The 18,978-nt window shown below is 43.0% G+C and overlaps 1 protein-coding gene across 3 annotated transcripts in view; it reads right to left on the reverse strand.

Moving 5' to 3' along the window:
• The window catches only part of LOC307033715 (uncharacterized protein), a 129,660-nt gene that overhangs the window by 26,528 nt on the left and 84,154 nt on the right, over nucleotides 1-18,978 (reverse strand). The window lies entirely within an intron of this gene.

Genomic DNA, 18,978 nt, shown 5'->3' on the forward strand with positions numbered 1-18,978 from the left:
TTACACGCTCTCGCATTTTGCACCATATCTACCTTCATAGAAGAGCCTGTCAAGTTTGGCTGTAAGGCAAGGCAAGGCAAGTTTATTTATATAGCACTTTTCTGTACGCGACAATTCAAAGTGCTTTACAAAACAACGGGCATTGCAAAGCAAAGATAATAAAATAATAAAAATAAACACCACAGGTATACAATACATGTTTAAAAGGCATACTGTAGTGCGAATATGAGCAGCTCAATTAAAAGCAGCCAAAGAGATATGTTTTTAGTCTCGATTTAAAAATAGTAAGCGTTTCTGCGGACGTGCATGATTTGGGTAGTTTGTTCCAGAGTGTCGGGGCATAATAGCTAAATTCTGCCTCTCCATGTTTTGTTGTTACTCTCGGAACCGATAGCAGACCCGTCCCAGAAGACCTGAGGCACATTGATGGCTCGTAATTATGTAGGAGTTCAACAATATACTTTGGTCCTAAACCATGTAATGATTTAAAAACTAGCAATAGTACTTCAAAATCATTTATTTGGCCGACTGGAAGCCAATGTAAAGATTTCAGAACCGGACTGATGTAATCCACTCTTTTAATGTTAGTGAGGACACGTGCAGCAGCCTTCTGAATCACCTGCAGTTTTCTGATGGATTTTTTTGTCAGCCCTGTGAATACACTATTGCAGTAGTCGAGTCTACTACAAATAAAAGCATGGACAAGCTTTTCTAAGTCCTGTTGTGACATTAGTTTTTTAATCCTCGATATGTTCTCCAGGCTGTAATAATAATAATAATAATCCTTATATTTATTATAGCGCTTTATCAATGACTCAAAGCGCTTTACAAATACACATTACATATACAGATCATACATACATGTAATGGTTAGGCTGTACTCAGCATTGAATCAAAACGCAAAATAGCTTTAAATCTTAATCAGTTTGTGAGGCGTTTTGCTGAACAAGATGGTAATCGCCACATTCAGCTTTTATAGGCATGCCAAGTTGATGCTCTGCTCACGGATGACTCGATGAGCATAATAAACTATTAAGACGATGACCTTACCTGTGTAAATATATTTTTTCTTTGTGGGGGTCTGCCCCCAAAAAACACTTTTAAGTCCTGGGATATTCAAATAAGACGTAAAACTTCACTGCCCAGCCAAAAAAAAGTAACCACTTTGATTTAACTAGGCCAGTAGGTAAGGGCTTTCCACTGGATAATAACTGCAGCGAGCAATGTATATGTTTTAGCTGAATACACATTTTTTAACCCTAACTGATGCAGTTAGTCACTTCTTTCATGGATGTTCTTTCTGATGTAAAGTCAAGGTTGTAACTTTGCAATGAAGTCCTGGGGCGCTGAACTATTCCTTTGATTCTTTTGATTTATGATAGTAATTACTTGTCTTTCAAATTTGAAGGAGGGTGAGCAAGCATCTTGAGGAACATTCATCATTAACTCTCCAAAAAATATAGTTTATTTAATAATAACACTGAATATGTGAATCATAACAGTGATTGACAGCTGATAGGAATAATATGATTGTTAATAGTATCATATTCATTCGACAAACATCGATGAGACAGTTAATTCATGTACTTATTGCAGCAGTCTGCATAGATTTGGTACCCCTGCTGTTCTAAGAGTGAGACAAACTCATTCAGTTATTGTTCAGTTAAAATTCATTAAATTAAGTCTGCCATCTTATATATCTTTATTTAAGGCTTTACTGATGTGCCACAATAATGTCACCTAATGTTATTGAGTTAAAATATCAATATTGTGGCTTTCCAAGTTAACATTAATTGATATGACTGCGATTAAATCAGCATATACTTCTGCCAGGGCATGCCACCCCTGAAATTCTCCTGCCACCCTCTTGACATCCCATGAATATTTTTCTAGATCCGCACCTGCATTTAAAATATTATTGGCAGTCACAGGCTGCTGTAAACTAAACACCACTCTCTCTGACAGAACACCTCACTGAGTGATTTAACTAATATGTCTAACTTTTAGGTTTCTCTTTTCAGCCGCAGACCCCATGTCGCCTCTTTATGTGCGTCGAAGTTCCTCGTACTACTTGTGTACTTTAAAGCGGCTCGGCATCCTTAACAATTTGCGAGCGATTTTTCAAGTTGACCCTCTTTCTTGAACAATCCGAAGTGTTGCCAAACGTTTGATTTGTAGCTATTTATGGGTGCGCTGTGTTTCACTTTCTCTTCGACTTCCATGTGTGTTGATAACTGAGACTCTCGGCCTCCGTAGTGCGAAGCAAAGATCAAAGATCGTCTCTGCTGAGCGTTGACAAGATGAGGGGATATTACATGAATTAATACTTTTTTTACCGATGCAAAGACACTACAATCGATGCATCGCGAGTTCAACCCAAACTGTAGCCGATGTGCACTCTTTCCACCGGTGCACTCGTATCTTGAACGTCTATGGCGGTGCACCAATGTGAATCGGTGAATCTTAACATCTCTACTATAGAAGTCTCAGTGGGAGAATGCTCGCAGGGTAAGGTAGTACCCATAGTGTCCAGTAGAGGGCGGAGCCTGAGAGAGATATAGCCACCTCTTTGATATAACACAACAAGTGGAAGAAAAGACAATTGCGCTGATCTACTCTACTTAAATGGAAAATCATTTAAAAACCTCAGTATGCTTAAGAGGAGAAAATCTATTTGTCCCATTCAAGTTTAACAAACTTACATACATAATGAAAAATCTTCCAAAACACTTATAGCAAGATGTAACTATCGTCCACTCTTTCTACTTCTGCTATATTGTCCAGTGAGCACTTCTTCAGGGTGTTCCAATCTCCATGCACAGCATTTAGATGGAATTGTTATCTTAGCCTTCATGCTGTGGTGTCCCATCTCATAGCAAAATCCCTTGATGACATCGGAAGCAACATCATTACCATTTGAATTGGACGGAACTGGAGTCAGAAAAACTGAGACTTCTGAAAAAGAAAAGTTAACGGTAGATCTTCTATATGTTCTCTGGAGTTTGAGATTGCTAATATACTTGGCTGTAAAGGCCCTGCCACACCAGGCCAAAATCGGCCGTTTTCGTTAGTCGGACGACGAAGCGTGCCCTGTCGCCCAAACTCAATTTGGTGTGTCCCGCACCGTCGGCCGTGACACGCCTTATTTGGCCTTTCATGGCCGACGCACGGCCGACTCAACATGTTGAATCGGCCGTGCGCCGGCCACAGGCCGTCGGACAAAGAAATCACACTGATTGGCTGTTCAGCTAGCGAATCAGCGCATGAGAAGCAAAACGGTTGCTTGACAATGTCTTCCACAAGCAACACTCCAATGGCTGATAGCTCCAGTACCGCAAGAAACATGTTTTCGATGGACAAGAGTGAAAATGGAACGCACACGTTATTTGTTGTTTGTTTAGATCACACAGTCTGTTCTTCTTCTCTGTCTTCCGGTTGTTGCCTGTTTTTAATGACGAATACACACTACCGCCGCCTGCTGGTAAGGAGAGTTATTGCCACTCACGCATGCGCAGTTCCTACGTACTCGGCTGAAGTCTTTGCGGTGTGTTCCAGTGCGACACATGGCCAAGACGCAGGAGAACAGTCAGACGCAACAGTCGGCGTCGGTATCGGCGAGTTCTCTGGTGACTGCTTGGTGTGTCAGGGCCTTAAGTCATCTCAGACATCTTGGGTGTTGTTCTTCGTGTTGATCCAAACCCATAAGACAATCGCAGTGGACGAATAACTGGAAGTCATCTAGCTGCCTTCATTGACACTCCAGTCCACTCACAGCTCCTTAAACATCTTCCTCAGAATTATCCATCTTCCCTCCTCAAGATTGCAAGGGAAAGTCAGCTTCGACCTGGGTAGAAAATAGCACTTGCATTCTGGGTTAACAGCCTACAGTCGACAACTAGGTCTTAGAGCAGGGGTGGGCAAACTTTTTGGCTCGGGGGCCACTATGAGTTTTAAAATGTGTCAGACGGGCCGGGCCAGTAGCAGATCGGTGAAAAAATATTTAGCTGTCCACTCCTCATTATACACTCGGCACTCATTGTTGACTTTTCTTTTCTTTGGTCAACTCATTGTTACAGATGCCTGATTTACGATGATTTACGTGCCTTCTTATGACCCACACAGCGTTTTACGTCGCTGATTTGCTCCGCAACACCGCTCACAACATCAATAGAGGACCCTATACCTCTGGTAGTTTTTTATTTTACGAAGACAGATTAAATTAACTAGTTCTCCAACCCTATACCTTTCTCCAGAGTGGCGTGGTGCATTGTTTATTAATGTGGTTATGATGCATTACTGCCCGCTGCAGTGCTGCTCGTCTTCCGGAGTTTATTCTCCCGTTAACTCGCGGCAGCGGCCGCTGTAAAGTTCTCATTGTCTGACTGTCACACAAGCAGCTGATAAATATACCCCATCTCCATAAGTGAATGTGTTTTAGTCTGAAAGCTGTTTGGCATCACAACGCTGTTATGAAAGTTTCTAGAGTTGATGTTAGCATAGCAACCGAGGCTAATCAGACTACTTATTGCGGCATAAGACGTTTTCTACACGCATATTTTACCGGCGTAGTTTTCGTTATGATTTTACTTGTGATGGCCACATGTAGCCCATATATTGATTCCATCCGATAGCTGCAATAATACAAAACGTCTGCCTCTTCACAATGGTCAATAACAGTGAACGGATGGTTATTAAAGTAAGGTCAAATAAACAGAATCACACTAAGCCTGGTTAGTGTTGCCTGACTTTATAATCGTTTTTTATAAGTGTGTGGTCGCGTTCTCGTCACTTTGCTCAGCGCTATACTGCTTGTTACAACTTATATTCGCCGTACTCGCCATTAACTGTTATTGCTCAGGTTAATCTCGACCCCCTCCAATGTAAGCGTGATGTAATTGGTTCTCTGATCCTGCCGGGTTGCCGAGTGGGGCCAGAGAATAGACCTGTTACGGTGTGTGTAGGAAGCAGGACCCAAATGCAGATTAAAGTGACAAAATAACTCCTTTATTTCAAGGCTAAACTCTAAACAAAGACTGAACAGAACACTCACCGAGGAACAAGTCCTATCACACTGTCTTTGTTGGACGAACCAACAAAGACAGATAGAAAAACCAGAACTTAAATACACACAAGACTAATCATACAAACAAGACACAGCTGAGGAGGGAGGAGAAAACACAGGGACACCAGGTGAACACAATCGGGTAAATTAGACACACCATGGAAACTAACGACAGGGAACCACAGACAGATCAAAACAAGACAAAACACAACGCAGGCCAGCAGTGTGGGTGGAGGGGGTCAGGAGGACGGGACTGAGCTGACCGCCCAGGGGCACAGCAGAGCACCAGGAAGGGATCTCGGGCGGACGGCCCGGGAGCAAGGCAGAGTTCAAAAAGGGGGATTCGGGCGGACGGCCCGGGGGCAAGGCAGAGTCTAAGGTGGGGGACTCGGACAGCCGAGCATGAGGGCGAAGGCAGCGGCAGGAAGAGTCAGGACATAGGGTTAGCAGGACCCCCGGCAGGAGAGTAGACGGCGGGACCCCCAACGGGACAGGACATGGGATTGGCAGGACCCCCGGCAGGAGAGTAGTCGGCGGGAACTCCAACGGGACAGGACACGGAGCCGGCAGGACCCCCAGCGGAACCTCCATCGGCACAGGACATAGGGTTGGCAGGACCCCCGGCAGAAGAGTAGTCGGCGGGACCCCAACGGGACAGGACATAGGGTTGGCAGGACCCCTGCAGGAGAGTAGTCGGCGGGACCCCCAACGGGACAGGACATGGGATTGGCAGGACCCCCGGCAGGAGGGTAGTTGTCGGGACGACCAACGGGACAAGACACGGAGCCGGCAGGACCCCCAGCGGAACATCCATCGGCACAGGACATAGGGTTGGCAGAACCCCCAGCGGAACCTCCAACGGCACAGGACATGGGACTTGAGTGGAGACTCGAGAGGAAACTTGAGAGTTGACTTGAGAGGGAACTTGAACGGAGACTTGAGAAGGGACTCAAGAGAGGGCTTGAGAGGGACCTCGATAGGTGACTTGAGAGTTGACTTGAGAGGTATCTCGAGAAGGAACTTGAATGGGAACTCGAGAGGAGACTTGAGAGGGGACTTGAGATGAGACTTGAGAGGTGACCAGAGAGGGAACTCGAGAGGATACTCGAGAGGTGACTTGAGAGGGCTCTCGAGAGGTGACTTGAGAGGGCTCTCGAGAGGAGACTTGAGAGGTGACTTGAGAGGGCTCTCGAGAGGAGACTTGAGAGGTGTCTTGAAAGGGAACTCGAGAGGGGACTCGAGAGGAGACTTGAGAGATGACTTGAGAGATGACTTGAAAGGGAACTCGAGAGGGGACTCGAGAGGGAACTGGAGAGGAGACTTGAGAGGGAACTGGAGAGGAGACTTGAGAGATGACTCGAGAGGTAGCTCGAGAGGAGACTTGAGAAGGCCCAGGAGAGGAGACTTGAGAGGGAACTTGAGAGAGGACTTGAGAGGGGACTTGAGAGAGAACTTGTGTCGGCTGGTATGCCGACAGGACACAGGGAGCTGGCGTCGGGCGGAGAGCCAACAGGAGACGAGGTGCTGGAGTCGGCCGGTACGCCGACAGGACACGGGGAGCTGGCGTTGGACGGAGACAAGGGGCTGGAGTCGAAACCATGGCTGCTGGGGCCAGGACTGAGGCTGGAACCATTGCTGCTGGGGCCAGAACTGGGGGTGGAACCATGGCTGCTGGGGCCAGAACTGAGGCCGGAACCATCGCTGCTGGGGCCAGAACTGGGGCTGGAAACATGGCTGCAGGGGCCTGTACTGGAGCCGGAACCATGGCTGCTGGGGCCAGAACTGGGGCCGGAACCATCGCTGCTGGGGCCAGAACTGGGGCCGGAACCATGGCTGTGTGGGCCAGTTCTGTAGCCGGAACCATGGCTGCTGGGGCTCGGGTTGCTAGCCTGGCCTTGCGACTCCTTCTCTTAGCAGCCGCCTGAATACTCCATGGACCTCCATAAGCCAGACGAGTTCCGGAATACGACTCCTGGACAGGAGCAGGAACTGGGGCAGAAGCACGGGTTGACTTCAGACGGAACCCACCGAGGCGTATGGTGCCAGGTTGGGAATTGAGCTAGCATACCTGGGGCTAGCAGGCCGGGAATCACATGTTGAAAGGAAGTCCAAAATCCAGTCAGGTAAGAACTCAACAAAACATGGTTTCTCTGCTGCCAACCGTTACGCCTCTACCAGAGCGGCCCTCTTCTGCCGAACACTGGACGCTCCGTTCCACCAATAGAAGCAGCAAGCCAGATAGAAGGTAAAATGCTGTAATTCTACCTCCCATGGATCATCTGCTGGGTCCATTTGTTGGTCGGTTCGTAATGTTACGGTGTGTGTAGGAAGCAGGACCCAAATGCAGATTAAATTGACAAAATAACTCCTTTATTTCAAGGCTAAACTCTAAACAAAGACTGAACAGAACACTCACCGAGGAACAAGCCATATCACAAGACGAACCGACAAAGACAGACAGAAAAACCAGAACTTAAATACAGACAAGACTAATCATACAAACAAGACACAGCTGAGGAGGGAGGAGAAAACACAGGGACACCAGGTGAACACAATCGGGTAAATTATACACACCAGGGAAACTAACGACATGGAACCACAGACAGATCAAAACAAGACAAAAAACAATGCAGACAGAAAACCAAATACAATCAATCAATCAATCAATCAATGTTTATTTATATAGCCCAATATCACAAATGTTACATTTGTCTCAGTGGACTTCACAGTTTGTACAGAATATCAGTATGACAATACGACACCCTCTGTCCTTAGACCCTCACATCGTACAAGGAAAAACTTCCAGAGAAAACCCCACAGTTTAAAGGGAAAAATGGGAGAAACCTCAGGGAGAGCAACAGAGGAGGGATCCCTCTCCCAGGACGGACAGACGTGCAATAGATGCCGTGTGTAAATTGAAAAGATAATACATTTGCAACATAGGTAGTTCAAATGTTTGGAAATGCATGTGTGTATAATAAGAAGATGAATCCACGAGGATATCCATCCAGGACTTATGATCCAGGACCACAGCCACGACTCAAGATCCAGGACTCGCAATCCATGACACAGGACCGCAGGATCATCAATGACTCCGGATCCCGGCGTATATAGACACCAAAAAGAAAGAAATTTGGGGAAGCTGGGTTAATCGGAACATGAGAGTACACAGGTATAGACAGAGAGAAGGAAGAAGTAAGATGTCCCCCGACAAACTAAGCCTATATCAGCAAAACTAGGGGCTGAATCTAATCAGCCCTAACTATAAGCTTTATCAAAAAGGAAGGTCTTAAGCGCACTCTTAAAAACGGATAGGGTGTCTGCCGTCCGAACACAAACTGGAAGCTGATTCCACAAAAGTGGAGCTTGATAAGAAAAGGCTCTGGCTCCCATTGTACTTTTAGAGACTCTAGGAACAACCAACAACCCTGCATTCTTGGAACGCAATGCCCTAGTAGGACAATAGGGTATAATGAGTTCTTTAAGGTAAGATGGCGCCTGCCCATTAAGGGCTTTGTAGGCGAGAAGAAGAATTTTAAATTCTATCCTGTGTTCTATAGGGAGCCAGTGTAAGGCAGCCAAAACAGGAGTAATGTGGTCCCTTTTCCTAACTCTGGTTAGTACACGAGCTGCAGCATTTTGAATCAGCTGAAGCGACTTGACTGACTTCTTGGTACACCCTGATAATAAGGAGTTACAATAATCCAGCCTTGAAGTAACAAATGCATGGACTAGTTTCTCTGCATCATTTTGAGGCAAGATATGCCTGATTTTTGCAATGTTACGTAGATGGAAGTAGGCGGTCCTTGAAATTGATTTTATGTGGGTGTTAAAGGATAAATCCTGATCAAATATAACACCAAGATTCCTTACAGTCTCACTGGAGGCCAAATTAATGCCATCCATAGTTAATATACGTTTAGATAATTTGTTTCGTATATTCTTCGGGCCAAGTACAATAACTTCAGTTTTGGTCGTGTTTGACATCAAAAAATGTAAGGTCATCCATGTTTTTAAGTCCTTGAGGCAGTCTTGAATTTTATTTAGATGATTAATTTCATCAGGCTTGATTGATAAATATAGTTGAGTATCATCCGCATAACAATGAAAGTTTACAGAATGATTCCTTATAATATTGCCTAACGGAAGCATATATAGTGTGAACAAAATAGGTCCAAGCACTGAGCCCTGTGGCACTCCATGGCTAACTTTGGTTTGCATGGAAGATTCATCGTTGACAAGTACAAACTGAGAGCGTTCAGATAGATAGGACCTAAACCAGCCTAAAGCAGTTCCCTGTATGCCAACTAAGTGCTCTAGTCTTTGCAATAGGATATCATGGTCGATAGTATCAAATGCAGCACTAAGATCGAGCAAGACAAGAATAGAGACAAGTCCCTTGTCAGAGGCTATTAGAATGTCATTTGTGACTTTAACCAGAGCTGTCTCTGTGCTATGTTGTGTTCTAAAGCCAGACTGAAAATCTTCAAATAAATCATAGTTTTTTAAGTAATCACACAGCTGTTTTGCGACTGCTTTCTCAAGAATTTTTGAGAGGAACGGAAGATTAGAAATAGGTCTATAGTTGGCTAAAACCTCTGGATCGAGGTTGTGCTTTTTAAGAAGCGGTTTTATCACTGCTACTTTGAATGATTTTGGAACATAGCCTGATAATAAAGACATATTCATAATATTTAATAAAGAAGTGCTAATTAATGGAACAACTTATTTTAACAGCTTAGTTGGAATCGGGTCTAAGATACACGTTGATGGTTTAGAAGAGAGAATCATTGAATTTAATTGTTCAAGGTTTATGGCTGAAAAGCATTCTAGTTTACTATCTAGTGTAATATTATTAGAACTTACGTTTCCGGGAGCTGTTGATAACACTATACTGGTCAAAGGCAAGAGGTCATTGATTTTGTTTCTAAGAGTAACAATTTTATCGTTAAAAAAGCACATAAAATCATTACTACTGAGTGCTATGGGAATAGAAGGCTCAGTCGAGCTGTGGCTCTCTGTCAGCCTGGCTACAGTGCTGAAAAGAAATCTTGCATTATTCTTATTCTCATCTATTAATGAAGAGTAGTAGGCTGCTCTCGCTTTACGCAGTGCTTTCTTATATTCATTGAGAGTAACATGCCAAATTAAACGAGATTCTTCAAGTTTAGTGGAACGCCATATCCTTTCAAGTTGTCTCGACTTTTGCTTTATTTTGCGGGTTTCGGCATTATGCCATGGAGTTAATCTATGTTGTTTTATTTTCTTCTTTTTCAAAGGAGCAACAGAGTCTAATTTTATTCGCAGCGCATCTGTAGCACTATCAACAACATGATCAATTTGGGGTGGTGTACATTTTGTATAAGTTTCCTCCCCTACATGCAGACATGCTATCGAGTTAGGTATTGGTGGAATCTCTTCCTTAAATTTGGCTATAGCACTAACAGATAGGTTTCTGCTGCAGGAGCTTTTGGCTAATGCTTTGTAGTCTAGTAACAGTACTTCAAAAGTTACTAAGAAATGGTCGGATAAAGCAGGATTATGCGGTTCGACTAATAGTTGCTCAATTTCAATACCATAAGTCAGAACAAGGTCAAGAGTGTGATTATAGCAGTGGGTTGGTTTATTTACACTCTGACAGAAACCAACATAATCTAATATAGAGTTAAATGCAACAGTAAGGCTATTTTTATCATCGTCAACATGAATATTAAAGTCACCTACGATAATTACTTTATCTGTTTTAAGTACCAAAGCTGATAAAAACTCAGAGAATTCTGATAAGAATTCTGAATAAGGACCTGGTGCACGGTACACTGTAACAAATAAGATTGGCTGCAAAGTTTTCCAGGTCGGATGCGTAAGACTGAAAATGAGGCTTTCAAAGGAGGTATAATTTAATTTTTGTTTAGTATTGATAAGTAAACTTGAGTCAAAGATTGCTGCAACTCCACCTCCTCGGCCCGTGCCTCGGGCAATATGAGTATTGATATGGCTGGGTGGAGTGGCCTCATTTATGCTGACATATTCTTCATGTCTCAACCAAGTTTCAGTGAGACAGCATATATCAATATTATAATCTGATATTAAATCATTTACCAGTATTGCTTTAGATGCTAGAGATCTTATGTTTAAGAGACCACATTTAATCTTCCTGTTTTGTTGCATTGTAGTAGTTGTTACATTTACTTTTATTAGGTTATTATGTATGACACCTCTATTAGGTTTTACCTTAAATTGTCCTTGGGCAGACACACACACCGTTAATATTGGGTATTTTATTGGGGTCGGGATTCCTATGGATGACTGCCTAGGAGAGAGCGCAGAGAAGCGTGTAAGACTGCGACTCTGCCTCCTGGTCTCAACTCCAGTTTGTCATGGATTAAGTCCACAGAGCCCTGAAATGTTTGCCGAAATGAGATTTGCACTTTCCAAAGTAGGATGAATGCCGTCTCTCTTAATCAGACCAGGTTTTCCCCAGAAGGCTGTCCAATTATTCACGAAGCCCACATTGTTTGCTGGGCACCACCAAGACAACCAGCGCTGAAATGATGACATGCGGCTATACATGTCATCATTGATCAGATTGGGGAGGGGACCAGAGAAGATTACGGTGTCCGACATTGTTTTAGCATAACTACACACCGACGCCACATTAAGTTTGGTGCATTCTGATTGGCGTAAACGAACATCATTACCACCGACGTGAATAACAATCCTACTGTATTTACGTTTATTTTTAGCCAGCAGTCTAAGATGCGCCTCAACGTCGCCCGCTCTGGCCCCCGGAATGCATGTGACTGTGGACGCTTCGGTCTCTAAATTCACGTGTCTCATAATAGAGCTACCAATAACCAGAGTTGGCTTCTCAGCGGGTGTCTCGCTGAGTGGGGAATATCTGTTAGATACGTGAACGGGTTGGTGGGGACCTGCGGGTTTCGCGTTATGCCCCTTCTGAACAGTCACCCATTCTCCCTGCTGCTCGGGAGTTGCCGGGGGACGGCTAAGAGGAGCTACCTTTTGCCGGTCCGCACCGGCTAACATGGGCTTTACTGTAGCTGAGTTATTTTCTAAGATGCGGAGCCGGGCTTCTATGGCTATGATTCCCGCCTCCAACCTAACAACTATACTACATTTAACACATGTATCGGTACCAGTAAAGGAGGTAGGGGAGTAACCAAACATGAGACAGTTAGAGCAGGAAATAGCACCCGAGGGTGGGGAAAGAGCCATGGCTAGCTATCAAGCTAAAGTAGCTACCGTTAGCAAACCCGAAAAGAGTGTAGGCAACTGTGGAGTTACAGTCGCTAAGAGAAGGAGAGTTTGTGAGTGCTTAAGCTGTAGTAACGTGTGATTACAACGTCAGGCAGTTGCCGTGATCAAGAGTTTTAAAACGATCGATTAAGTTAAGATAACAAGCTATCAGCAACAGAACAGGCACACGGGATACCCGGAGATGACAACAACAACCGGAAGTTACAACATGCTTACCGCAATAGTGGTCCGTGTAGAAACACAGATCTAGACAAGACACAACGCAGACAGAAAACCAAAGACAGATCTAGACTAGACAAAACACAACACAGACAGATCGTGACAAGACCAGACTCCAGCAAAGGTCAATTGTGTCTAGAGTGCGCCATCTAGTGGGATCCACTGAAATGCCGGGTATTGCAGGAAAAAGGCAAAATGAATGCGGTCTTTACTATAATTTGGAAAATGTTGTACCAATATTCGGTGGGCCGGATTCAAAAGCCCAACGGGCCGTATATGGCCCGCGGGCCTTAGTTTGCCCATGCCTGTCTTAGAGTCTTATCTATAATTTTTAAACTTCTTGAAACCATGAACTGTTGTTTGTGTTGTGTTTTTACTCACCCACAATTTCCTAAACACACAACAAACATCTCCTGCAACATTGTTCAGCCATGGTGCTGAAACCAATCAGATCCCAACTTTGAACAATACATTTAATCATACGTCTTAGCAGAACCCAATCGAGAGCTTGACCATGTGGGAAAAGGTTTTTTAGGCGAAAAGTTGTTTCATTTGCCCTCTGGATCAGGGGTGCCGCAACAGCGGTAATTCAATTTTAAAAGTCTCAAAAATGCTACAACTACTGTCACAAACTGGATGAATGTGAAGTGTTTTGTTAAAGGAGGATGAAAGCGTAATTAAGGAGCACTATTGGAGTGACTTTGATGGTTATTGGACTCAGGATTAATTCATTTGGATTCCCGCTGTATGAAGAAATTAAAGGACGGCGCAAGTGGAAACAATTCACAAAGGGATTAAACTGTTCAACACATGCTCAAAGTAAACTGGATTTTGCCGATGTGTTTATGTGGATTCAAAAGTCGTAAATAATCTCCAAAATGGAGGAGACCGATCTGATCGGAGCAACTGTGACAAATAATCCAACTGAAACCGGCATGGACAATGACTATGTTTTAAAAATGCGCTTATCCAGAAAAGGCACTTTAAGGGCAGAAGAAACATTTCTATTATATTATTATTATTTATTATAGAAGAAATTATGCATTTCTGTCTTTTTATGCCTTTATTAGCTACTAACTTGAATTTGTATTCAAATTAATTAATCAATTATTTGTATATATTTGTATTGTAATGTAGAGACAAGGCTTTTAGTGACAATCATGTATTGCGTTACAATTATAAGTAAAAAAAGTCTAAATATGATATTTGGCCTCAAATCATCTGAGGCCTGGCGCCCCCCTGCAATATTTGGCTCCCCACCAAGGGGGGCGCGCCCCCCAGGTGGGGAACCACTGCTCTGGATCATGTGAGGGTTAAAAGATTCACGTGACAAGATTCAAAAGAAATCTGAAACCAATGTGTCTCAGAAGAAATAATGAAAAATGTCACCTGGGATGGAAACAAGATATTATCGAATAAATCTTAAAATTCAATTACTAAATTGAACAATAAACACATTATACCCCTCCTGGAAACATTGTCCTCCACCATAGAGACCATGTTTCCCAAATAAGATACTTCAGAGTACCCTTCTTCACATACAATGTTATTTCAAAGTCCTATGACTCATCATCAGGAACACCTAAAACAAAGGAAAAAATGTTCTCCTGTCAAAAAGAATCAGCAATGTTAAATATCAAGCTACATAGTCATCAAGCCATGCAGGGATCATGCAGAGTCTGACAAAGTTCATGCGTCATGTCTCACAATTCTTCAACTAATATGGTATAGTCAGAAAACCATTGCCAACAGCATTGTGTGCATCCCAAAATAAAATCACCTTTTGTCGGTGGGTCAGTGTTACTGTAACAGTCAGGAATTGACAAATCAATTCACATTCATTCAGTCTTTGCAAAGTCTAAGTCAGTCTCGAGATCTCATGTCCTACAGTGCACTTTGATGTTCTACCAGCTGGAGTTTTTACTAGTGAAAACATTGTATCCCTGTGATGCCAAATAATGCAACAACAAGTTTTTCCCGTGTTCGCAGCACAATTTTCTTCAGATGTTAAACAAAAAAATGATCAATAAACTTTATTAATGTACTGCCCCTAGGAAACACAAAGCCTGACACATGTTCATGCATTCCTAAGTGAACCTGCAGATAACAGCCTTTTAAATATTTCAAATTAATCAATAATAATAACAATAATCCATTTTATCAATTTGTTTACCCTTAGAAGTGAACATACCTCATAATGTTTCATCATAAACTAAGCTTTAGCCAAATCAATCATTATTACTGTATCAGAGTTAACTGGTGATTGAACAAACAAAGTCTTTTTGTTTACATCAGGGGTCGGCAACCCCTGGCACGCGGCACCGTAACCAGTGGCACACTAGGAATAAGTGGAATAAGTGTGCATAAATATTTAAATTGTATTTTCGGATCCTGAACGAGACCGCCGCCAGAGCGCGTCTCCCCGTTACCTGCAGATGGAAGGCATGCACGCAACGCAGCCCCGCTCTCTTTATCTCCAGGTGACATTCTGCCGCTTTCCTCCGTGGTGCAGTGCTGATCGTTTCACTACGGAGGAAAGCACTTCACTAATTGCAGTACTCATAAGGAGCTGTACAAATGCCGCAGTTTTTGCGTGGCTGTGTATTTAGTTGAAAGCCCAGTGGCGATCTGCTCATCTCTCATCGACATAATATGCTACAAAGGGGCGGACTGTGTGTTGAACTTTCCTGTCGGCTCCCAGACCGTAGTCGAGGAGGGCAGAAACAACAAGCTTCAGGTTCAATAACCCACTTTAGAGAGAGGCGAGCTCTTCTTGGGAGACCGTTGCATTTATTTAGCTGTTCTTCTGTTTCACAAAATACATCACAGACCTCTGTTTTTCTGCTTCCTCGTTTCACTTCCAGAAACATACACACGTTCTCTCCATAGGTTCTCTCACTGTCGCTCTACCATCCACAAACACACATGCACAAGCCACACCCCTCTCTCTCTCTCTCTCTCTCTTAAAGGGACAGCGATCTCATCTCACTCTGAATGACCCTAATATCATAGCATGTGTGCTCTGGAGAATCACAGAACGGACGATCATCCTTATTATTATGCCGTTTAAACCAATTATTTAAATGTGTTTGTTAAATTCGGCATCATGTGAGTTGCGCTGACACGCTGCTTCCCCGCAGCGAGGCTCCCCCGCCCTCCTGCTGATAGTTGACGAGCGTCAAGCTCCTCAACCCCCCCCCCCCGTTGATAATTCTCGATCGTTGGCACGCTGATAACAATTGCTTTTTAAAATGGCACTTCATATCATAAAGGTTGCCGACCCCTGGTTTACATCATGCAAATCACTAACACATTTTTCCAAGTTCAGCATCAGCCTTCGTTACTCTAAAATTACGTTTTAAATAGGAATATTAGAAATGGAAGAAATATTCAATCTTCAGAAATGTTCTTAACAAATCTCTAAAAGCCAACATATTTAAAAAATGTCAGATATATAAAAATAAGCCTAAATACTCCTTTACTATGAAAGTCTAAAGCTAGACCTAAGGTGAACAGTTTTGGTAATGGACAATTTAATCTAAAAACAAAACAAAACTGGACTTGTGTCTTTGTTATTTGTTCTTCAAAGTTCTTCAAAAATGTCTTATATCCTAAACAAGGATATTAAACTTTAATATTTTCAGTATTCCAGGCCATCGTTAAACAAGCAGCCTCTTTTCCTAAACACTAAGCATAATGTTCTACACCACCCTCTTGAAAACTCTTGAACAGTTATGCTGTAAAATCATTGCATCATTTCTTCAGAGTCTGAACAGTCTGAGACAAGCCTGTCTCAAGATCTTGTCATAGTGAGAACAGTCAGTGATGTGTTGTCTTCTGCAGCTGTAGTCAGTGGGATCAAGGAAACTCTCTTTGGGACTGGGATGTCCAGAGGGGAGGAACCTCTGGATCAATGTGGTATAATATGCAGACACACGTTGTCCTCTGCACAGTAGAAATCCCCCCAAAACTGCAGTTACTCTTCACACCACTGTTGCCTTGACAACGAGGCACAAGCAAAATGTCAAAACCTCCTATGAGATGCGTTCTTTGCACACTTCTTCTGTTTCTGTAGTGAGCAACTTTTCACCAACACACTGATTCAGAGTACAACCCAAAGGTGGCGCATAACTATCCAGTGCTGCTGTAATCACAGCAAATCAGCTACTAGAGGAAAACTCAATTTAAATCTCTCCCCCAACGGTTTATAAAATGGCTGATTGTCCATATGGTCAAGAATGCTGAAACATGTGAATGTTAAAACAAACTAATGGTAGTAGAAGTATCCAGATTCTTTACTTCAGTAAAAGTACTACAACTACATTGTAAAATCTCTTTTGTCTAATTGACGTCCTGCTTTCAAATTCTAGTCAGGAAAATAACATAATCATCTTGAAAATCTTCTTAAATTTGAAACCAAAAAGGTATTCATTCTCCACCATGATCCATTTCAACATCAAAGTCCATACAAACTGATGATTTATCTTTAAAAACCTGAGGAATGACAGTTTTCACAAAACACTATTCTCTTTACTTCAGTTCTAAGTCAAAAAGCAAAACAAGGAAGCCCTCCTTAACCACTATAGATTCATCTTTTATCTTATTGCTTATTCTATTCACTTTCAAATTGTTTATCTAAGTTGTGTGTTACAAGAATGGTTAGGTTGTAACAGAATAAAAAACTAACCGTATTCAGCGCTATATTTGAAAACCCAAGTAATCTGATTACAGTTATGAATATATTTTTGGAAATGTTTCCTCACAAAATGTAATCTTCATCACTAAAGCTGAAACCTAAATAATTCATCACGGAACAGTTTTCTTTCCTTATCACTCAATTGTTTCAATACAAACAAAAAATGCATTGTGAAAACTCCCACTCTTGAGAACATCTCAACACTTTATTCCATCAGGATCCTCTCTATGGTGCACCTGTAGAAGGTCAGGATCCTCTCTATGGTGCACCTGTAGAAGGTCAGGATGCTCTCTATGGTGCACCTGTACAAGATCAGGATCCTCTCTATGGTGCACCTGTACAAGATCAGGATCCTCTCTATGGTGCACCTGTACAAGATCAGGATCCTCTCTATGGTGCACCTGTAGAAGGTCAGGATGCTCTCTATGGTGCACCTGTAGAAGGTTAGGATGCTCTCTATGGTGCACCTGTAGAAGGTCAGGATCCTCTCTATGGAGCACCTGTAGAAGTTCAGGATACTCTCTATGGTGCACCTGTATAAGGTCAGGATGCTCTCTATGGAGCACCTGTAGACGGTCAGGATGCTCTCTATGGTGCACCTGTAGAAGGTCAGGATCCTCTCTATGGTGCACCTGTAGAAGGTCAGGATCCTCTCTATGGTGCACCTGTAGAAGGTCAGGATGCTCTCTACGGCAGGGGTGTCAAACTCAATTTCATCGCGGGCCACATTAGCATTATGGTTGCACTTAAAGGGCCGGTTGTAACCATAGACTGTATTATAAATGGACGTAGGGTCCGTGACGTCACCCATAGGAATCTGTAGAGTTGCCGAGAAGCCCTTAGTAGGCGGAGTCGGCCACTAAGGGCTCGACAGTGACGTCAGAGTTCAACTCCCGCCTACTCCAGCCTGCTCCAAATAAGGGCAAAGAGGCGGAGCCGAGGCGGGACCTGCTGCCACCAGCTGAAAGTTCCAGAGCTAGCTGAAGCTACCAAGCTAAGCTAACATGCTCCCCATCTGCACACTGCCGTGGCATTTTACGTTTCTAAGGTAAGCGGACATGAAACTATTCAGCAAAACTATAAATAATAATCTAAGTTATTGAGTTTTTAGCATAATACTTCAGAATCTTAAAATCCCTTAACGTTTGTATGCAATTGTGCTAAATTCAACACTGGAATCAAGCGAAATTTTAATATGTTTGCATGACATTAGTTATTTATATTTTGATATCACTTAACTATACGTTTAATACATTTAAATCAAGCTAAGGTGATGGTAGCTAGTTAGTACTCTTGCCTGTGAGACCTCCTCCAAACAGCATAATAACCAGACTGTATCATTAAAACTAAGTACCAGTTCTAGATCCTTGACTTTAGACAAACAATTCAAAAGACAACATGTATTTAAAGACCAATCTTTATTTGTATGTGCCTCTTAACCTGATATATTAGTTATACAGTAATAGTATTGACAATCTAAAAAAACTGAGCAACTCAACAGTCAACTTTATGTTTCTTATTGTCTAAAGCATTTGTTATTTTCATTTTCCCCCTCTCATATTCAGTGTGGACGGATTGAGACAGTGTGGTGTCCAGAAAACTGCAGAGACTTCAGGGAGAAACCTCCGTGTGATGGACGTCCCGTGTGTTGGTTTGGAGAGGACTGAGGGTCTTTCCTCTGCGAGGAGGAACAGGCCTGATGGAGGAGCCCATGCTGGGCAAAGCT

Source organism: Notothenia rossii (genome assembly GCF_949606895.1).
Source record: "Notothenia rossii genome assembly, chromosome: 1".
In the NCBI taxonomy this organism is placed as follows: Eukaryota; Metazoa; Chordata; class Actinopteri; order Perciformes; family Nototheniidae; genus Notothenia; species Notothenia rossii.